The 22,516-nt window shown below is 44.7% G+C and overlaps 1 protein-coding gene, 1 long non-coding RNA gene and 1 other non-coding gene across 11 annotated transcripts in view; 2 read left to right on the top strand and 1 right to left on the bottom strand.

Moving 5' to 3' along the window:
• The first annotated feature begins 137 nt into the window (after positions 1 to 137).
• TRNAQ-CUG (transfer RNA glutamine (anticodon CUG)) lies at positions 138 to 209 on the top strand. The gene has a single exon. It is a non-coding gene; the product is annotated as a tRNA-Gln (tRNA).
• A 3,040-nt stretch (positions 210 to 3,249) lies between these two features.
• On the bottom strand, positions 3,250 to 20,580 carry LOC135280722 (uncharacterized). 3 transcript variants are annotated; one of them, XR_010347577.1, is made up of 5 exons: positions 19,485 to 20,580; positions 17,371 to 17,495; positions 14,349 to 14,482; positions 8,042 to 11,952; positions 3,250 to 7,530 (listed from the first exon to the last, which is right to left on the bottom strand). It is a non-coding gene; the product is annotated as an uncharacterized LOC135280722 (long non-coding RNA). The 3 variants fall into 3 exon arrangements; XR_010347576.1 differs by lacking the exon at positions 19,485 to 20,580 and having other exon boundaries at positions 17,371 to 18,043; XR_010347578.1 differs by lacking the exon at positions 19,485 to 20,580 and having other exon boundaries at positions 3,250 to 6,144; positions 17,371 to 18,043.
• DENND4A (DENN domain containing 4A) overlaps positions 18,151 to 22,516 on the top strand; it is a 48,992-nt gene continuing 44,626 nt past the window's right edge. For 2 of the 7 annotated variants that reach the window (XM_064388913.1, XM_064388914.1), the window contains exon 1: positions 18,151 to 18,269. The gene's annotated coding sequence lies outside the window, so the exon portion shown is untranslated. Of the gene's footprint in view, positions 18,270 to 18,687; positions 18,852 to 22,516 lie in introns of those variants that run through there. The other 5 variants (XM_064388911.1, XM_064388912.1, XM_064388916.1 and 2 more) reach the window with 4 other exon arrangements.

Below are 22,516 nucleotides of genomic sequence, written 5' to 3'. Positions count from 1 at the left end.
AGCGAGCGGGGGTCCCGCCCGGCCCCGCGGCCCCTCAGCACTGATCCCCCCTCCGGCACGCTGTGGGCGGCGGCTGTGCTGCGGCGGGGGCGCGGTGGAAGGAACTAGGGACGGCCGGGAGGGGGTGCCGGCAGAGCGGTTCCATGGTGTAATGGTTAGCACTCTGGACTCTGAATCCAGCGATCCGAGTTCAAATCTCGGTGGAACCTGAATGTTTTCTTCCCCGTTTCGGTTTTTTTTCTCTTCGCTTTTGTGTGCCCGAACGGTGCCCGTGTTTCTCTGAGCTGTCCTAGTGAGTCCCTGTGCCCAAACAATGGATGGGCACACTGAGCTCCCCGGAGCCCTGTGCTCAAAGAATGCACAGGCATGCTCCATCCAGGATCTCTGTGCCTCTTCCCAAACAATGGATGGGCACACTGAGCTCCCCGAAGTCCTGTGCCCAAGTGATGGACGGGGATGCTCCGAGCTCCCCGGGCCTCTTCACACACTGTGATAACCTCACCTCACCTCTTGCCTGGGGCTCACCAACCTTAACCCGCACCACGGGGTGGGTGCCCTTCTCCTGCCTCCATGGGCAGGCACCGGCCTCACCCCAAAGCCACCCACAAGCACAGCCGAGCTTGGGGTTGGTTGGTGGGAAGCCTCCAAGAAGATCCCTCCTGTGAACTGAGCGGAGAGAGGCATATGAGCTTGTGGTGGAGGTATCAGACAGGCCAACAAGCTCTTTCAGCTGATGAGGTGCAGAGGCCATGAGCACAGCCCCTTTCCCACTGCCACCCCTGCCCACCCTGCTTCTCCCTTCCCAAAAGGTTCCACTTGTCTCCCCTGTGCCATGGGAGACACCAACTTTGTCATCAGCTTCTCCTGGTGCAGGCTTGAGATATAAACAGCAGAGGATAAAAATAGCACTTGTGTCCAGATGATTAAACAGAATCCCTTAAAACTGCTCTTTCCCCACCAGCCTGCCCTCGGCAGCAGCACGTTTGCCATCGCTGCAGTCAGTGGCTGTGTCATCATTCCTGTGTGTGGAAAGTAACCCCCGGGCATCAGCAGCAGGGCTGTGCATCAGTTACAGTCTGCTGGCACCATAACGAGCCAGAATGTGATCCTCTGCATTGAAAGATAAATACTTCATGCTGCCTCAGAGCTTCCGAGTGGGGAAAACAAAGCATTCATAACAAAGACACCTGATGTGTGACTGCAGTGTGTCCCTCCCCAGGAGCATCAGGAGCATCAGTCTGGGCTCACCCACCTCCTGCTGCCAGCCTCTGATGTGCCCTGCACCTCCAGCTCCTCACAGAGGATAGTGAGTGGTGAGGCTATAGGAATCTGTGTTGTCTTTGGATTCATCCTTTTTATCTCCAGCCAAACCCAGAACACACAAAATCTTGAGCCTGAAAATGCCCATCCAGCTCCTGCCACCTTTCTCAATCCTCTGCATTGAGTAGTACATCAAATGGATAACAGATACTTGTCAGTGTAGAGGCTGGCTATATTTATAATTCAGGAGCCCAGGTTTCCATCTCATATCCTATTTGCACTTGTCCATTGAACTTTGTTGTTAAAAAGCTATTAATTTTCACTTGATGTTTCTCAGACCTGGTTTCATCCTCCAGAACTGCTGTTAGTGCTAAAAAGCCTTAAAATAACACAGATGAAGTACTTTTAGTTATCCTCCTGTACGAGCTGTTCTCCTTTTCATGCTTTGGATTGTTTGTGAGCCTAGAAACACCCTTTATTTACATGTTTCATGTGTGCAAACATGACTTCCTCTTGCAGCACGCTGCAGATGTTCCTCATCTGGAACTGACTTAGCCTATGCAAGAGTTGAGGGCACAGGGTGAGGACAGTGGCTCTTCTGGCTTAGGTAAAAATCACAGTCCCCACACTGCCGCAGCACTGTCACTTGTTGAACTTCAGCCATTGTAAAGCAAAGGCATTTTTACCAGTGATTTTTAGCAAAACATGAAAAGTTGTGCAGATGGAATTGGGCAGCAGCAGGGATTACTTCTAGCTAAGCCTGTTTAAATGCAATTGATCATTTAAAATCAGATCCTTCATGGTGGAAACTGAAACAGTAGAAAGAGTTCTGTGAGTTCTGTGTCTAAACAGGAATCAACAGAGCAGGGCATGAGGAGAGCACTGAAGTAGGAAGGAGCTCCAGAAATTAAAGTCTTATATCCTGTTCAGGTTAATTTTGTTGCTGTTCAAGCCCCAGAGGAGAATATCAAAACCCTCAGGAAATGTCACTGTCAGCACAGGCTGGTTTGGGCTGCTCTGCTCTTTCCCTGTGTCCCCTCCCAGAGCGAATTGCTGCAGTGATGGGATGGCCTGGGACACCTGCCGTGCACAGGAAACACAGCCAGAAAGCAGAGGTCAGGCCTGGAATAACAGAGCCTGTGTGCTCCCCAACTGACAGCTTTTAATGTGAGAACAGTCACTCAGCACTGGCATTTCTGCTGCATTAATTGCCATTAGTGTCATCCTTGCGGGAACACTAAATTCATGGCAAACCTTGAATTAGCACGCTCTCATAATTCCTAACTTAGGCAGAACCATTTGCAGAGGCAGCACGTCCCAAGCAACTGGAGCAGAGACAAGGAATGATACTCAGCTGGGCCTTGGATGTTCAATTTAGCGGAGAAAAGAAGCAGAGGTCGCACTCATAACTGTGTATTTATGGGTCTGTGCTGGAAATTCCCAGAGCAGCTGCCAAAAAGAGCCCAGCACCATTAAGGTGCAGATGTGTGTCAGGGCTCCCAGCTCTCAGCTGCCCAGCCCCAGGCACTGTGCATCAAGCTCTCCCTGCGTCCAATTCTCACTTCATTCTTCACTTCCCTCTTCCCACCAACTCCTGAGATCCCCCAGAGTAATCCTGGCCTAATAAAGTGGAAAACTTGCCACCATCTTTGATGGTTGTGGCATTCCCACAACAAGGCCAAGGTGTCTTTGCAGAGCACACTGGTGGTATTTGACATGGAAACAGCAGAATGTGAAACAGGGATGGCCAGTATTTGCTGCTGGTTCCAGAAAAAAAAAATTAAAAAATAATAAAAAGCTTTTCTGGCTCTGAAATCCCTGTTCACACTTTGCAAATCCATCTCTTTGCAAAGCTCAGAGAAGATTTGGAATTGGAAATCACAATAATTCAAAATTGTCCTTGAAGGGCTGTTGACCCAAATTCCCATTTCCCAGATAAAAGCAGCCCCTGGCTTCTCCAGGGCAGAAAGTAGGAAGGACAAAAGCAAAGCCCCAGAACTGTGTTTTATCAGAGGAGAAATATTTCCTAAGGGGAAAATTCAATCAATACTTTGCAATTTCCTAACAATCCATTAATCATTGCAATTATGCAGAGATAATTCAAGCTTTCCAATCCAGCTGCTAAATTAGAGAAAAGCGTACTCTTAGCACGCACTATCCCCAGTTTGACATGTCTGTCAGAAAAAAACCCATTCAAATATAAAATCCATGCACTGAAATTAAAAAAAAAAATCTGTTTTAAAACCCTAGACCAATTGAAATGGTCTACAATGTACACAGATTCTATTTTTCAAGTAATTCTATGCCACAGGTAGGAATAATGAAAATACATGGAGTTAATATGAATTTTTCTGTTGATAACTCATTTGCATTCTATCATGTGCTACATCCTTTCTGATTTCTACAGCTCTAAGAAGAAAAGGTATAAGAAGACATAGACCAAATAAAAATTAATATCTAAATTAGCCTTTCCTTTCTTAACCTTGAATTAAAAAAAAAAAAAAAGACCTGCATCTGAACAGATTTTTTATCCAAAATCAAATCTCATTCTGTTTTTTCTGTTCTTAGGAATCCCTGCAGCACTGCAGGAAGAGTAGGAATGGAACAGAAAAATTAACCATCTTCTGCAGACTTTTTTCACTAGGACAATATTATGTTAAGCAGAAAGGAAGGAAAGTTTTCAGTGTGTTTTGGGAACAGGAATTGAGTGCAAGACTCAATGACTTGGTGTTCCTTGTGATGACTGTCAAAATGAAGTCATCAGTTTCCTGAATCCATTTTGGACTCATCACTCATCTCTTTGTGTCTGTTGCCTCCAGAGACACCAACAAGATAAGCCTGGCAGCCCCAGGATAATTGCTGGCCAAGATATAATTTCATAGATTCATCACTCAAAATCTTCTTCCTCTTACACACCCTGCCAGAGGGGTTTATTCCCTATCTAGGGTCAAAATTTGCTTGATGTTGGAGTTGGTACCAGGCAAATGCAGCGACAGCAGCGCAGGCGTTATCACGTGGCCCATCATCTTCTGGTTTGGATACAAAAGATCAGCCCTGGGGAATGAAGAAGCTCTTTGGGTTCTGTGGCCAAGTCATTCTCTGCAGAAACAAGCGGCGGGGCCGGCTGGCTGTGCTCAGCATGGCCACGTTGTTGTGGAGCTGCACGGCCGTGCTGGGAGCCAGGCTGAGGCAGTAAAACTTCGCTCATTAAGGTCATTAGAGAGCTGTCAGATGGAGCAACTGGGATGGCTTTGATCTGGCAGAATATCCTTGCTCCTGTTCCCAGACCTTGGGAACCATCCAGTTTTCCATCATTATTTTTTTTCAAGTCATTCGAACAATGTTCTTTGGGTTTTCTATAGGTTGCAATAATGTCTTCAGGCAAACTGGAGGCTGTAACAGCTATAGCAAGATTAATTTATTAAATAGAAAACCTGATATTTCAGTGATTCCTCTATAAATATATTCACAGCTGGTTTTGCCAAGAAAATGGCAAAATGCTGCTGATAATCCCAAAGATATTCCCTATAAATCCACTAGGTGTCCTACTGTTTTCAAGCAATTAGGCTTAAGGTTTGTTTGGGTTTTCCCCTAGTTTTGCCAGTGAGGAATTAGTTTGAGGCTTTAGTGGAATTAGGTCTGGGTTTGCAGGTTGAGGAGACGTGTGGTTTGTGTGACCCAGCAGGACATCCGGCTCACAGCAGCAGTGCTTTTGGCAAATGCCACTAATGTTCCCCACAGAGACCAACTCAAGGTTACAGGCTGGAAGAGAAAAAGGGAAAAGAATCTGCCTTCCTCTCCTGGGAATGCTAAACGAGATCCAGCCGAGCCAAATCCTCTTTTCAGTCAACCTTGGGCATCTATTTATAGGACTGTTAAAGCGAGGCCAACACTGACCTCAAAGGTGGCGGCGACACGCGTTAACCTTCATGGGAGCTGCTCTGCACAGGCTGTGGTTGTGACATTCCTGGTCACTGTCCCTGTCCCTGATGAGTGTTCCCTGATTGCCAGCGCCTGTCAGCAAAGGCCAGCACAGCACACAAGGTGCCCTGTCACTTCCAACACGGGGGGCATGGAAATACACAGCAAGAAAAGCAAGCTGAAAAACAGCCAAAGGGGAATTTTCTCATCTCAGAAAATACTTGGGGTGGAGTGTGGCCACTGGACAGTCCCCAGCTGTTGGCTGCTCCTCCGTGGTGTGACCTGCAGCACACTCACCATATCAATTGTGCTATCCAGGACATCTCTGTCTCCAGATTTGTAACTTACACTGAGCCCCAGATATCGCCTAGATATTGAAAAAACATATTGAAGAACATTATTCCAGTGGTTCTCATGCTCAGAAATGCAGTATTTCAGTGAGAGAGAACTGCAGGGTGATTTTTATGGCCTTGTAACTGAAGCACAAATCACATTCTGTGTAATCCTCCCAGTCTTGCCCTTCCTAAATAGGGGCCATTGCATTTGCAAACACCCCTCCTGTTCACTCTCATTTCACAGGGCTGCCACAGCTTGGATCTACCCCAGATCTATGCAAAGTGAGGAGAAAATCAGTTTTGTTTTCTATTTAACAAATGCCAGAGGCAGAGATGCTCTAAAACAATGAGATTGTCTCTTTTTCCAGTAGGTGCTTCATGGCCAGAAGTCCTGCCCAGGGCTATTGGCTCTGCAAACAGGCACTGGGCAAGGTGTCAGCACCAGTTTAATCACAAACTGCAAGGGGAAATCAGAGGGGGAACAACAGCCTCCTGTCCTTGGCCCATCAGGACTCCTTGCCATCAGGCATTGTGCATCACGGGAAGTGTGGAGCATCTGTCCTCTGCCATGTGTCACTGCTCTGCCTCTCTCCCTGCTATCTGTGCTCAAGGTATGGCAGTCATTCTCCTGCAAGAAGAAAAGGATGCTCAGATCTTGCCCAGAGTGTATCTGTAGGTACCTGCTGCAGTCCCACCCCTGAGCAGGGTGCACCATGGTGAGGGAGTTTAACCTGCTCCAGCACCTGTGTTTGCTGTGACACACAACAAACACCTCGAGCCTTGCCATGATTCAGAGCATAATGTGTGGCAGCCATCTGGTCCCGTAGCTGAAGGAGCAAATGGAAAATCTGATGAAAGCACAAACAGCCACAATGAGAGACTGAAAAGATGTGTTGATATTCCAAGCAGAAGTCTCCTTCTGTGGGGGGTAATCTCATCATCCATTGCCTCTTTCCTACTCCCTCCTCTGGAAACCTGCTGTCAGCCAGGTTGCACTCTCAGCTCTGGGAGTACTCACACCTATGGGATGCTAAAAATATGTTTCATGTGCTTGAGCATACCTCCCGAGACAAGAATTTGCTCAGCAGCCAGCTGTGCAGTGAGCAAGATGTGCAAGATGCTTGCATGCAGCACAGCATATTTTAGGGAGCTTGGACTGATCCAGAACTTTGGCTGGTTAAAAATGCACTCTCAGTTGGGATTCATCACTAATATTGTCCCACTGCTGTGCAGAATGACAGCTTATGGCTGTGCAGACTGAATGGAGTTTCACCTCAGCTAGCCCAGATATTCCCAGCCCTGCAAAGGAAATGTATTTTGGAGGGACTGGAGCATCACGGGAGAAACAAGGAACTCAGTGCAGCGGGTGGGGTAGAGCTTGGGATGGCTTTGATGTGGCACAGTTGGTGCATAATTTGTCCTGAATACTGGGTTAATAAAAGTGGTTTCACTGTATTTTGCAGCCAGTCTGGTTTTCCCTCATTCTGACCCTGGTTTCTGATGTTTGGAGGGCACAGGGAAGGCAGGGAGACAGAAGATGCCTATTTTAGTACTTCTCTGCAGGGAATGCACACGTTTCAGACAGGTACACATTTGTTTCCTCTGACACCAAATTAATGGGAATTGATGTATTGATTCTACAATTCTTTTAAAAATTGCTTCAAGTTTTGGCTTGCTTTCAAGCTGGCTAAATGCAATGTGCACACAGTTCAAGACAGCTATTTAATTATTGTAATATTAATATAGTTTAAAAAATTCCGTTCCCTGTGAAATGCAGAACATAAAAAGCATAGAGAGCAGCCCAGAAAGGCTCCATATCCTGGGTTCATCCCACAGTGAGGTCTGCAGGCAAGAGGGGATTCTGGCCTTCTGCCCCACTCAGGTGAGACCCCACCTGCAGAGCTTCCTCCGGCCCTGGGGAACAACAGCAGAAGGATTTGGAGCTGCTGGAGCAAGTCCAGAGGAGGCCACGGAGATGCTGCAAAGGCTGGAGCCCCTCTGCTCTGGAGCCAGGCTGGGAGAGATGGGAATGTTCAGTTTGGAGAAGAGAAGGCTCTGGGGAGACCTTAAAGACCCTTCAGAGTCTAAAGGGGCTCCAAGAGAGCTGGAAAAGGACTTTGTACAAGGGCCTGGAGGGAGAGGACAAGGGGGAAGGGCTTCCCACTGCCAGAGGGCAGGGATGGATGGGATATTGGGAAGGAATTGCTCCCTGTGAGGATGGTGAGGCCCTGGCACAGGGTGCCCAGAGCAGCTGGGGCTGCCCCTGGATCCCTGGAAGTGCCCAAGGCCAGGTTGGGCACTGGGACATGGAGCAGCCTGGGATAATGGGAGATGTCCCTGCCCAAGGCAGGGGGTTGGTTCTGGATGATCTTTAAGGTCCCTTCCAACCCAAACCATTCTGGGGTTCTATGATTCCATTATACAATAATAACCTGAGTCAGTAATTTGTCAGTCTCAAGTGTTAAATCCACTGTCTTTATGACTATTCCAATATTTAACTAAATAAATACTGGCAAAATAGTCACCTCAGGTACTGAGCTATTGTATTTGTAGACTGTGGGAATATCTCTGTGCCACATAGGCTCCTGGTCCTAAAAAGAGAAATAGCGTGTATTAGGAATGGAGTAAGAGTCCTGTATTTTCTTCTTTGATCATTCTCTCTCTGCTTTTATGATCTCACTAGGACAGTGATATGACAGATGCTTCTGCATTTTGAGTGGCAACATGACTGGTCCAAATATTTGAAGTCAGCTTTGTGTTTCATTTATTTTCTGGCAAAACAACATCCATCTGCAGTTTAAGAATAGAACATATTAAAAAAATGTATAGAACTACAAAGCACAGAATACAGAATTTCTGGGAAAAATTCTCTTCTCAGTTACATTTACATAATTCTGGAGTAGTGTCTTCCTCTTTCTTGTTGTTACTCTGAGCCCCTTTTCCTCTCATTGTGTCAGAGCCATAGGATCTACCATACATGGCTAAATCCGATTTCGTCACAACTGTTGCAATCTCCTAGACAAAATTACAATCTCAGAGGAAGTACATAAAGATGCATGGGCCTCAATATCCTAAAAATATGCTGCTGTCAGTTGTTCTCTGTTAGTAGTTTTCCATGCAAATGGAAATGCCATGGTGGTGGAGAACTGCTGAACTATCTGGAGCAGATTCTCCACACACACACGAGCAGAGAATCTGCATTATTTGGCCAAGCTCCTTTATAAAACATGTTCAATAGCTCTTTCTTTAAACAAAGGGTTTGCACTAAATTGTTTGATATTTATTTTGTGTAACTCTGTTCCTTGGCTGTCCATGCTACAGAAATGCTGTTATGCTCCAAGAAGACAGATTGCCTGGGCTGGAAGCCCCAGCCCTGATCCAGGGAAGCACATGGCTTCCTTACAATGATTATGATGAATATAATTACTATTCAGTATATGGGGCAATTGTTTTTGGTGTTTAAAACAGAACAGAACAAAACAAAACAAAACAAAGCAGGTTTGGAAAGGAAAACAGAACATAAAAAAAAATTGTTAAATAGGAAGTGGTTGACTTTCAGGAAGTAACTCCATATGCAGATTCTGCTATCCAGCGTTTCCAGTCATCAGAGAACGGAAAGAAAAAATGCCATTAAATATCCCAGTGGTCCTTTAGAAAATAATGCACCTCCCTTTCTGTAGGTGTAACATTTTACATCTCCTGTCCAACAGCTGGTGGTGTCAAAGGCCAAGCGAGCAGGACGTGGAATGCAGGGCTTCAGTGGTTACTGAAGGCAAAACCATCTAAAGCTGTAGCAGATGTTCCCTTGCTTCCTGTCTGCTTATCAGCCCTGCAAAGGCACTTGGGTTTTGTGCTTGTTGTGCCAAGGGTAGCTATGGAGATCTCGTACAAGCTGTGCTGTAGTGATACGCTGAAGGATCTTTATGTGTTTGGCTATGAATGATCAAGAAAACAGTATGGTTTCTAAGAACTCGCTCACAATTTTCCGTATGTACATCAGTCGTTCCCCTCGCACGACACGAAGATGACATTTTAAATTATAAAATAACTTAAGAAATACGTTTCTGCAGTGAAGATGTTCATTTGGCCTCGGTGTGCTCATGTTTTATACATTGTTTCTAGTACACCATGAAATAAAGAATAGTATATCCAACCAACTGTATTTCTCCAAGGCCTTGAAAGTGCTCCAGAAGAGTTTTTAACTGTCAATTTAAATATCACTGCCACTAATCCTTTTTATTGCACCTCAGCTCAGTTTTAGTTCCTGTTTATATTCATTATGAGCTCCTGTAAATTATAACTTTAATATGAATGACTACATGCAAGTGTTAATGCAGTGCTCCATCTATTCTAGGGCTTTGAGATAGTTTAATGAGACTGATTTTTACACTGATGCATTTAAATTAATATGCATTCCCAATACAGTCAAGACCCAGGGCAATTAAGTTCATTAGTTATTAGATAAGAGTTCTTTTCCTCCATGAAATAGAATAAAGGAATTTATTTTATGTAAATTCTAGCCCAGATGTTTTGCTTTAAAGGGTAGCAGAAAAGGATGGATTTGGAATGGTTCCTTTGCCTATATTGAAACTGGAAACCAAAAGTGACAGTTTTGACTTATCACTGGTAGTCATGGTTATAGATATTCCTGTGGGATACAAAAGAGGAACAGTGGCTCTGTTGGTGTCTGCCACATTTCATGTAACATTATTCAGGAAAAGGAGCACTAGGTAACCATTATTGCACCTTTAGATTGTTGATTGCATTGCAAATTCGTGTTGACCTGGAAAATGCAGAGAGTGGCACAGAGTACCCCTTCTAGGGGTGATATTCAGTGTACTGCAACACCATGGCCCATAGTCCAGGGGGAACTGAAGACTTTTGGGACAGTAGGTTCCCAGGGAAGTAGGTGTGGACATTCTTTGAGAAAATGAGCTTCCATATGAAAGCTAGAGACCTAAAATTCAGTCACCTTCCTGTCCCCAAAGGCATGCAAGGACAAGACAATGCATGAAACAAAAAAGTGTTGAAATTAAGACACCAGGCCTGTATGGAAAGACTTGCAGGCAAAGGATGATCTGAAGAATGCAGTGATAGAAGCTGCCTGAAGCATCTGGGAAAACACAAGAAGTATGAAGATGAAAGAGGAAGAGGGAAAAAGGGGAACCAGAGGTCAAGTTCGTATGAGTTAGGAGTGTGGAGAAGGTGAGCACAATTCTGTGGGTGAGTTCCTGGTAGAGATGCAGTAAATATATTTAAAAAGCAATATATTGGTGCTATGACCGGGTAAGAGAGTTTTTGTTTGAAGTGCTTGAAAATTGAGGTCACAGTATTTAGACTTAGACTGTAAGGGGTAGCACAGTTGGAAGCAGGATGGATGAGATGGTTTAACAGGGCTTCATTGTAGTCACATTAATTCAGTTTAAATAATTAATTCTCTTTTAAATTGACTCTATTCTGCACACTTGACATTTTGGAAAAGCTGCCATTGCCTGGCCTTCTGGTAAATGCTTTTGCATTTGTTTTCCATTGTTTCCTTCTTGAAAAAAAAATCCTTGTCACTAACAGGAACCATCAGCAGCATGGAACAAATTGACTTGCCAAGGACATTTCCTCCCATCTCATTATTTGCATGGGAAGTACTCTTTTTTTTGTATCAAGAGTCAGAGTGTGATTTTTAAAATTTCCATTTATTAAGGTAGTTTTGTACTGCATTATGTCAAATTCAGACTTGATTATGTAAATTACTTTCTATGCATCAACATTTGGTCATACATTTTCCAAGGAGGTGATCAAGCAGCTTAATTAATAATCAATTCAGAGTTCTCTCTGCCTACCTCATTATGTAGAACCCCTGACTGTTACAGGAGAGGGTCTCCTCCAGGTATGAATCAGAGCAGATACATCACCCTTCCTCTTCTGCTCTTAGAACATTGATTGTGAGACTCAAGTGGCTGAGATTGAGTGGATCTATAATGTTATTTGGCACAAATTGGGTTAAACAAACAGGTCGTGTATTTTACTTGCAAGGTGACTTGGTTTGTGTTTTCTCTCCTGTCCTTTCTCAGCTCTTGGTTGTGGCTCAGTTGCTAAGAAAGTGTTCATCTGCTCTAAACTCCCCATGGAAGTGGCAAAGCTGTATAGCAGAGGAACACAAACTTTTTTTTTTTTTGTGGGGGGTCTGTTGGGGCTGGGGCTCTTTCAGGTAACCTGGAGCCAACCCTCTGAGAGCTCAGCAAAGGGCAGAGCCTGGGCTGACCTACATTCACAGTGACTCACCATGAGATTTAATGTTGTTCCTCTGTTTTGCTGGTTCCTCAGCAGTTTCTGAGGCTTTAAACAAGGGCACTCTTACCTAAGCCAATCGATGGATGAGCAGTTAGGACCCAATCTGATGCAGCCAGTATTTGTAATAATAGAAGGGCACATTCCAAAGCTGTTACAGAAGAAAAGAATTTCAGATAATTAGGAGAGGAGTTGGGCAGTGATACAGACTTTAAAAGTACCCAAGATAAAATAACAGATACTAAAAATATCTGTATTGAGATGAAATCCTCATGACTCAGTACTCGAGCCAACTTCCATTCTCTAGGAATTAGCAAGGAAATAATCCAAACAGGGTAGGTCCTGGTGTATTGCCTTACTCTGGGCTTACACTTACCCTTCAAAGATATATATCTCACACTGAAAAAGGTAGACTCAAGTCTGACTTTTCAGGGCAATTTTAAAATTTTAAAAATATGTTCTGTAGCTGGAACTTTTCAAAAAAAAAAAGCTTAGTTTATTTCTATCTAGAAAAAATCGAATAGAGAGCACTCTGGACCTTGAAAGGCAAAAGCACTGACAGCAGGACCAGAGATGCATTCTTTGTGACAAGCAGGACATTCATTTTAATACCTGTGACTCTCTAGCTAATAACTGAGGAGTGGTCAATCCAGCTTGCAAATAGAAACACAAGAGTGCCATTTCTTCTCTTTTTTCCTACATGAAGTGTTCTCTGACTAGATGAGAAATTTTGAAAGTATTGAAGATACTGTAAGCATTAAAAGTATTTTGAAAGAAATGAATATTTTGAAAAGTATTTTGAGTGCTATAGAACCTCAGAAAAGCAGAAATCTGTGTTAGGAGAGCTTCAGCTACAATCTGGGTCAGATTTTCAGTGCAGATGTGTCAGATGCAGTTCCTTGGAAAGTCTCCATGACAGTTAGTGGGAAGAGTGACCCAATGTTTTCTCACCGTACAAAATAACTGTTCTGTTTGATGATGTCATGTGCATGAGGCACTGCCTGCATTCCCACAGCAGAGTCCTGTTGCAGCTTGTTTGGGAGAAGAGATTTCGTCTCAGAACTGTTTCAAGCAGGGAGTTTAACAAATCTCTTTGGTACACCTTGACTGATCTCAATCAATTTTCAGAATTTTAATGATCTGGTTTTATTTCCAGATAATGACTATTTATGTAAATGAGATGCCTTATAAATAAACACGGAAATTATTCCATAATATTAATTACAGGCTTTATGGTTCAAACACTTATTATACTAAAGGCAAATGGTGCTGAGGATTGTCTTTGAGTTTATTGATTTAGTTACTTTGTTCGTTTTATTTTAACTTGACTTTCATATGTTGGGCAATATTTCCTGAACTAAAAGAAGGTGTTCTGTGTGCCTGGATATATCAAAGGACATTGATGGATAATAAAAATCAAAATGCATCATACAGGGGTAGTAGTAAATGGAAACCAGAATTCAGAACGATTTTGTCTAAAAATCAAAGAAATGAGTTTTACTTGGAAAATCTCAGCTTAAGTGTTGTTAGCCGTTTACTGAAAAATTAAGTCTTAAATTAATTATAATCCTTTGCACTTCTATAGCTGCTTCTCTTGAGAATCTCAGTAGTGTTCTACAAACATTAATTAAGCTTAATAGTACTCCTGAGAAGTGGTTAAGTGATAGATATACTTCACCCACCATGATATAAGCAATCTCTAGAACAAAATACAAAAACTTTAAACAGCGGGACTACGCAGGAGTTTAGAGCCTGAAGTATCCCCATCAGGCAAAACTGTGGGGAAGATTTAGCTACATGGGATACAATTGCTTGGCCTGGGCACGATTCAAAGGTGAATATAAAGTACAAATAATAAAGAACTCTTCACTAGAGATCTCTAGTGAAGGAAAGTGGTTTTCTATGGCCCCACAGTATTATGTGGTGTGGCTCTGGTGATGAATTGAATACTGATTCAGAGGAAAACTGCTATTTGCAGAAATCACCCCCAGATGGGCCAAAGAGCAGGCATCCACATGGAACCTTTAAGGCTGATGCATGAACAGCAGGGATAGCAGTTAAGTCCTCTCACCCCTGAGGGAACAGGAGCTGCTGAAAATAGCAACAAACCAGCAGTATCAGTGTGTACATTTACAGCCCCAGACTGTTATTTTTGCTGGCGAATCTGCATGCACAATTTCCTTCCTGATATTACTCCACAAAGAGCAGCTTTTGTTATCTGGCATTACTGATGACAGCAATACTTAAACCAGGTTAGTGCTGGCACAGACAGCAAGCTGGCTTTGATAGATGCATTAGGATTTGGGCCGTCCTCAAGCAACCCTTCTGCTGTCCCGTGCTCACAGAATGGACTGCAAATATTTGTCTGGGAGCTCCCAGTGCCCAGAAATGTGCTCCAGCTGTACACGCTGATTGTCTGCTAACGACAGGAGGAGAGGTATGGATGGCATCGCTGGCTTGACACCCCAACCCTCAGCAACACTGCCAAGCACATCTTCACTGGTTTATCCCTGACTAACACCAAAGGCCATCCCCTGCCTCTCTTACCCTTCCAAAGCTGATAGCTGCTGCCATGCTGCAGTGCCTTGTGAATTATTTTAGCAGTTGCCGAGGGAAACTTTGCGACGCGCAGCCTAAGTCCTCAGATGCACACTCTGAAATCTTGAGGAAGCAAATCGGTGCTGGAAAGGGAAATGATAATGAGTTCACATCAGATTTTTATTTATAGAAATGACTTGGAAGCAGCTGGATGTACCTCCTTGGGTACATTTTCTTTCCTTTTTGTTTCCCAGTATTTCTATGCTTTTGGGACCGCAAACTCTCCCATAAATATTGGCAATACATGCTTGCTGAGAAACTCTACCTGCTGGAGAAAGAAAACCCTCCTCGTTTTATCCAAATGGAATGCCTAGATACTGCAACTAGACAATTAGACTTTATCCTTACACATATACAGTAACATTCTTTATTTGCATTTGTGAATTGTAATTCATGGCACATGACTCCAGTGCTTCTGCTGAGTTCAGTGGCCTTTGGATCAGGGCCTGTATTTGCTTAATTTCCCCATATTTTCAGCTGCTTCAGTAATTGCTTTACCTAGAGAAAGGTCTGAAAAATAGATATATTTTTAATATACGTATATGATATTCTATTTCCTGTTTTATAATGCATAGTCAGTAGTTTCTCTGGAGTGCATAAAGCTTTTCAGAGATACTGTACTTGAATCAGTAAAAGGAAGGGTGACTGCACTGTTGTACTGCTGCACCATAATATTTAAATGCTTTATTATTTCATAATCTGTCCTAGAATTTAATCATTCCAAGCTGGGACGGTCTCTTTATGTCAAAAGGGAAAAGTCCCAGATTTACAAATATGCATGTAGGAAAAAGCCCATGAAGATGTGGCTTCATTTCCAGGGTGATTCCAGCTTGCCAAAGGCTCCATTTCATTGCATAACCCCTCCGGATGCAGATCCATTACTGCACTGTAAAGTGGGTTACTGGACAGGGCAAGGCAATTCATCTTCTGAAATGCAGAGTCTTGTTTTGCCAGTTATGGAGTTTATAATTATCCATTATCATTATCTCCATAGTTATTTTTACCAAGGTTACACATAGGTCTGTTTGAAAGGTATTCTGTTGGGTTCTCTTGGAGGTTCATCCTTCCCCTCTAGAGGTAAATGAGCAGTGCACACAGCACAGCCAAGTGAGTTCAAAAGGCATAAAACTGGCGAGAAAGTGAACAGATTAAGTCCCAAACTGCACACTTAAGAAACTGAACTAAAATTGTTTTGCTTATGGAAGCCAGTCTCTGCCAGGAAAAACTGGGAATAGTGATAGCTGCATTTTTTTTTAAGCACTTCTGAAGCCCCATGAATTATAAATCATCAAACCCACAATCCTGGGACAAGTCTCTTAAAATCATGTCCTGGGACAGCAGAGTTCTCCATTCTATTCCTGGCTCTGTCACTGACCATCTGCCACTTGTCCTCTGCCTTGCTTGAGTTTACCCATGTGTAAAATGCACTTAAAATAATCTAAACCAGACTTTGAAAATTACTTCAGTGCCACAAGCTAGAAATTTGGGGTTGTAACATGGAAAAAAATCGTTCTGTGGTTGCTGGTCCATAGAAAGCCTGCGTGTCTCTCTGGCTGCACTAAGGGGGAGGCTAAATCTGGCTGCCAGGGCTCCACCCTGCACTTGAGAGGCAGCAGAATCCCACATGAAGGGTGCCTGCTGCCTGCCCACCTGCACTACATGCAGTTGTTAACTTGGGTAATTAGCTTACTATGCATAACAAGAATCTGATCCAACACTAACTGGAATTAATAAGTAGACTTCAGTGACTTAATGATCTTGGGCTTGGGTCTTCATGTGCAAGTAGAGATGCTTGCTCAGAGATCCTGAAAATCCCTGGGAAGGGAAAGGCTTTGTCTGACTGACACACAGACACATCTCTGTGCAATGAGCCTGGCAGGAGCTGGGCACACAGTAAATCTGTCTCTGCCTGTACAGTAGCACTATTCACTGATGCTGCTCTTTATTCACAAATAAATACAGAACTACAGTCACAATTTTTCATAGGCCCTTTTGCACGTGGCTTTAGAAGAGCCTTAAAGTGGAAAATTGATGACGAGCTACACAGGAAAGCTTCTCAGTGAGATTTGTTAGGAAAGGTGACTTGATAAAGGTGGTGACAAGCTAATAATGAAATGGAACATTGCAATTAAATGTGCTGGTGGGGAAGAAAGTGTGCCACAGCCAAGAGCATGAGCAGCAGGTAGGTCAGGGAGAGAATGCAGCAGAGGTTTGATGGAACAGGGTGGGAAGGAGGGGGAGATGTAAGAACAAGAAAGACAGGACAGAGATAAGCACTGTTAGATGTGATAGCAGTATGGGGCAGAAACTGCTTTGGTGTTTGTATCAGGCCTTGCAGAGAGAGATCCCCGTCCCTGACCGCAATTTGTTGACATTGACACAATGTGTAATTAAATGTAGATAGTCCTAGAAGGACAGAGATGGGGGAGGCAAACAAATTAACAGCAAAAAAAAAGACATATACACAACGTTTTACTTATAAAAGAGCTGAAAAGTGTGAAAACTGCCAGAGAATATTTAAGAATTCTGTTTCTCCAAAATGAGTTCCCATTAGAAATAGTCCAGGATATTTTAATGGTTATGAACTTAAACCCTGCAAAGTGAGCTATTCATACATCAGTGCAGGGATTTTGCTCAGTATACAGGCAGCTGTAACAATACTCTCAGAAGTAGGAACAGCCCCATTAATCTTGGATGTTAACTCTGAAGCCTAAAATTTATGCCTACCTGAAAACTGAGCAAGAGCAGAGAGCATAGAACAGTTTGCATATCAAAAATTACTAACACTAGCCAGAAGATGGAGTTCAGTATTGCTACTTATTTGAAAAGCATTTCCAGGATTAAAATATATCGGAAAATGATTTAGAAAAGTCTCTACCAGCACACCAAATAATTTAAGGACACACTACTGAACACAGAGCATCTTGCTGTAGTGAACAGTGAAATTCTGGGTTCTTGGTTTCTCACTTACCCCAGTGTGTACTGTCTGGAGAGACAAGTTCTTTCTGGGTGTGGCTAGAAATGCATTTCACACAGAAACAGAAGGAATGGCAACGTTCTCGTAGTCCCTGACACATTCCTTCCTGGGTTTGCTGCCTGTTGAGAAAAAAACAAGACAGACTTAGCTCCCAACTATCAACCCTGGCAGCGCAGAGCTGTGCCTGCATGTGCAGGCTTGCACATGGGTGCTCCTGCCCAGGTAGACACCGACTTGTGTCAGCCACCACATTTCCTACGTGGGGGGTAACAGGAGCAGCATTTCTGCTATAAACAACTTAATTAATAAAAGCATGTGGGGAAAACCAATGTAATTTTATACTTTTTGGCTTTTGTGTTCTATTTGGTCAAATTTTCAGAGGGATAAGGTGAACCAAGAGAGTAGGACTGAACATATCTGAGTATTTACAGTTCAGTTTTGATAAATTCACAGTATTTACAAATTCAGAACTTCATATGAATTTTATGTCTTTTATAACAAGCCACATCTAAACCCTTAAGCCAAACAAGAACTGAGGTAAGACTGCATTCAAACTCAGAATTGTATGGTTGGAACCTATCCCTAACCAGCACTTTGGTATAAAATTTGGAAACTCAGGGTTGCAGTGGACAAGGTGCCAGAAAAGTAGTATTTATTTCTGTGTGGGTACAGGCAGGATTCGTTCTGTTGCGCTCAGCAACATCTTGACACGCTGCACTAATCTTAGCTGCACGCTCTTAAAAGATTATTTTTGTCTCGGGTTCTTTTTCTAGTCTTTGATGCAACAGCCTGCTGCGGGTTACATCAAGCCTGCAGAAAATCCCTCGGTTTTCTCATCCCTTGTTTTCCAGACAGCCGGCACCTCCTCCGGGTCCAGGCGACGGACGCCGCAGGTGAGCCAAATCCCGGCCTATCTGGGCCGGAGATTAATTTCTGTTTAAATTAAAGATGCTGTCTGGGTTAAAAGGCTGAGGTGGGGGGCAGGCACAGTCGAGCCCGTGATCTGCGCGCTGTGTTTTAGGCGCTTTCGCTTAGGGAGCCCCGCTCCACCCGTCATGGCTCGGAGCCGCCGGCGCCGCGTTCCGTGAGGGGGAAGGCGGGAGCGGCGGGGCCGCGTTCCGTGAGGGGGAAGGCGGGAGCGGCGGGGCCGCGGTGCGAGGGGGAGCGCTCAGAAGGGGCCCGGAGGGCGGCAGGGCACGGCCGCATCCCCGTCAGGAGCCGCGGGACCCGGCGGGCGCCGTCCCGCGCCCGCCCCGCCGCGATCACGGGTCGCAGCCCGCCTCCCCCGCCCCGTGACAGCCAAGATGGCGGCGGAGGGGAGGGGGGATCCCGCCTGAGCCGCCCACACGGCGGGAGGCGGCGGGGGCGAGCCGGGCTCCGCTGGGATGAGATAAGGGCGCGGGCACCGAGCGCGCTGCCCCCCGAACCCTTTCACCACCCGCTCCTCGGCCCGGGGAGCGCGGCACCCGCCTGAGGTGAGCGCGGCGGGGCTGTCACCGCCGCGGGGCGCGGGCCGGGGGGTTCTCCGAGGCGATGCCGCGGGTCGGGCGCTGCCGCGTTCCGGGGCCGGCGGGGAAGGGGCGCGGGGCTGTCAGCGAGGGCGGGGAGGCCGGCGCTGGCGGGCCGGGGGCTGAGGCGGCGCGGGGGCGGCGGTAACTTTCCGCTGGGCCGCGGTGGGAGGGGGGAAAACTTTCTCCTTTCTCCTTGTGCCCGCCGGCTCGAGGCTCCCGCCGGGCCCGAGGGGCTCCCCGCGCGGCGGGGCCGGCCGAGCCCTCGCCGCCGACCTGCCATGTTGTGCGGGCTGCGCGCCGGCGGGCCGGGGTGTGTGCGTGTCCCTGAATCCGCGTGTGTGTGCGCGTTCCCCGGATCCCCGTGTGTGCGTGTCCCCGGATTCGCGGGTGTATGTCCACGTTCCCCGGATCCCCGTGTGTGCGTGTCCCCGTGTGCCGGTGCGGTGCCCCGATCCGCGCGTGTGTGCGTGTCCCCAGAGCCATGTGCGGGCTCTCCGCGCAGCACCGCTGCGTCAGCCGGAATTGCCCGCGGTGCTCAGCCCCACGGTGCGTGTTTCTGTCCCGACTTTCCCTTCGGCGGCCTGGGTTACCCTATACCTGGGTTGATGCAACGCGCTGTGGAAATTAGCCCTGGCATTTTTGTCGTCGCTCTGTCATGAGGTCTGCGTGTGGCACAAGTTGCTGGCCAGGGGATGATGGTATTCAGTAACTTCCCAGTGATGGTTGCTATTCCGGAGTTATTCCAAACGGGCTGCGTTTAAAAATGTGCCGCTTCTGCTTTGCTGAAAATGAGGTCTTGACTTTCTGCCTAGTTCTGAAACTTAATTTTTTTGAATTAACCGAGTGGAAGTATGGTGTTCTGGGCAGCTTTTTACTTCATTTCACAATTTTTTCTGGAACTGTTGCTCAACTGGAGGTTTCCGTAAGAAGTGTTACATTACAGTACATAATATTTCACTTTTTGAATGATTAAACACAAATATGTTATCTTGGCAAGTGTCTGGTGGTTTAGGGATACTAATTGAGTTAGTCTAGCCAAGAAAGGTCGAGGGGGAGTAAATGGATTATTTCTGGTTTGTGTGTCTAGCATGCAAGCCTTACTTTGTAAGAGTCTCTTGCTTTTCTCATCTTGTTTTAAAAAGTCATATATTTAGAGTGCTGGAGAAACTTCATCTAGCTTTTAGAGTATTGAGGAGTCTGTAAGTTTATTTAAAGTGAGCTTTAAAGTGGAGCTCTGGTAAAGGGAGCTGGTTTTTAGGGGCTGTCGTGACTTGGCATTGAAATAGTTTAATTATCAAAAATAGAGCATTACAGTTTCTGTGGTTAGCTTGAGGAAGGGGAAAATTGCATGGAACCTTAAAGACAGAACAAAAAAGATTAAGCTTCTCTGCAGCCTTAAGAGCTTCTGTGATGTGCATGTTTTACTTCTGGAAATGTTGGGTTCCAGCTGGATGAGTACTTTCCTCAAGTTTGAGTGTGTTCTGCCCCTTTGGAACAGGATTTACCCAATGGCCTCTTCTAAAAAGTGAATTTTTAGAAAGTAGCACAAAATATAAGATATGCTTCTGCAAGCAGTAAGACAAAAAGCACCAGGACTATTTTCTTTAAACAGGGGCTTATTTAAAAATATTTTCCCAATATTTGAGATTTTCATACCTCTGGATATTCATATTTTTTGTAGATGCAGGGTTGCAGGTCTGTATTTCAGCTCATTCTCTATGACATAACCCCAGTATGGTGCTTAATGGAATTACTATATGTTTTAATGGCAATATTAGCAGTTATCTAGTTAATATAGCCAGAGTTAATTATTAGTTAGAAAAAGCACAAATATTGACATAGCCTGGCACACACTCTAGGGCTCAGGTGCACGCAGCTGATGCAGGTCAAGCATTAGAAACAATGTCAATAACCTGCTTTCTGTTTCAAATGTGTGCTTGAAAGGGAAAGTGGGAAGGTGGTAAAGCCAACTGGTCCCTGAGGGGAGTGAGGGTGTAACTAATACAGCTGTTCTGTGTGGCTCTTGGAGAAGAATTGTGGGCACCACCACTGCCAGAAGCCAGGCTGTCGGTTTTTAATCTGCAGGATTTTGCATTGAGGGTTTACTAATTTCTAGGTTAATTCCTGCTGTAGTGTGTGATAGCTGGGGAAAACTGTCTTGTGACTCTTCAGAGAGGAAGACAATTCCTAGACCAAGCTGAATGATGATGGGGTTTGGTAACCTTGAGGTTTTAATACAAGAACAAGAAATTTGCAGCGTCACTTAAATATTCAACATCCTTTTTTATTTCCATCATGCTCCCTAGCAGCTGAGTTGCTGTTAGTTTTGCAAGTCATAGTAGGTTGAAATGCTTTTTATAACACTGGCTGCAGAAACATTCATGCTTCCTGGCCAAACATAGGCAGGTTGGAATGGGAATAGTACAATAGGTACTTAGTCAAAAGCTTTCTCAATCTTAAATTTATCTCCTGAAATGAAGACTTGCAGGAAGCCTTCTTTCCGTTTTTTGTCCTTTCCTCAACTTTGACCTGAGTCTTTAAGTATGGTGTTGGTATGACCAGAAATTTGGAGGCCAAATGTTGCCCAGTTTATGTTGGATTAAAAAACAAAAAATCAGTATAGCCTTGTAATGTTGTTGGGATTTATGTTTGGTGGTTTCCAATTATGTTGCTGTGTGACAGGGTTCCAGTGGTAAAGGTTTTGATACACATATTGATATAAAACTGAGGTATTTTTTCAGAAGTTTCCTGGAAAGTACTGTAATACTGAAAAATACTAATAATGAAAGAACAAAAAAAAAAAAAGACACCAAAATAATTTCTATATGTGTGCCTTAACAAAGCATGATGCAATTTGTGATGATTAGTGTATTTCCAGTATGTTTATCTTGCTTGTTACAGTATTTTGACCAGGTTTCTCTGGGATGTATTCAAATTTCAAACTTTTGTTAAGCTGACTCATAACAAATCCAAACAAAAAAAGCCCAAAAGCCAAATCAGGCTGTTCCTTCCCCACTTTGCAATTCCCCTCCAAAAGCAAACTTATAAAAATGTGGGACCTTTGAAGAAGGTTGGGGTTGGGCTTGCCCTCATGCAAGAGTGCAGGTGTGGTGGGCTCACATCACCTGTCCCTTGTCCTTCTGCTGTGGCTTCACTGGGTGGTGGCAAGAGCTCAGAAATGCCCTTGGGTCTCTTCACTTGTATATCAATTCTGGGTGGGAATAATGTCTGCTACTCCAGACACAAATTGTGATGCAGTTTTGTGCCATACTAAAGGCAGCAAATCCTGTGGAAGCTAAAGCCAGCAATTCCTTATTTTAATTGATGGCAGCCAGCAGGTAGGGGATGAATATGTGTAAGCTGTGAAAGCATCACCACTGCTCAACTATTGTTAAAAATCAGCTGTTTCTAGCACTGGTACTGACCAATTAATTCCTTGAAATGAATGAGGTTCTTTGCTGTATGGCACAGTAGTCCTTGGCTGTTTTCTGCTGTCCTTCAGTTCAGGTTTAGTCTGTGCCTGGTCTGAAAGTTTGGTCTGTGGCTGCTCTGGAAAGAGGCTGCTGATGCTTATTAAGTGCTCCCACAGACTCCAGAGTCAAAATTAAACCATGCAGGGCAGTGATGCC

The sequence above is a fragment of the Passer domesticus genome, chromosome 14 (genome assembly GCF_036417665.1).
Source record: "Passer domesticus isolate bPasDom1 chromosome 14, bPasDom1.hap1, whole genome shotgun sequence".
Lineage (NCBI taxonomy): Eukaryota > Metazoa > Chordata > Aves > Passeriformes > Passeridae > Passer > Passer domesticus.
Note: the sequence above shows the minus strand (reverse complement) of the source record. Positions and strands in the feature narration are given on the sequence as shown.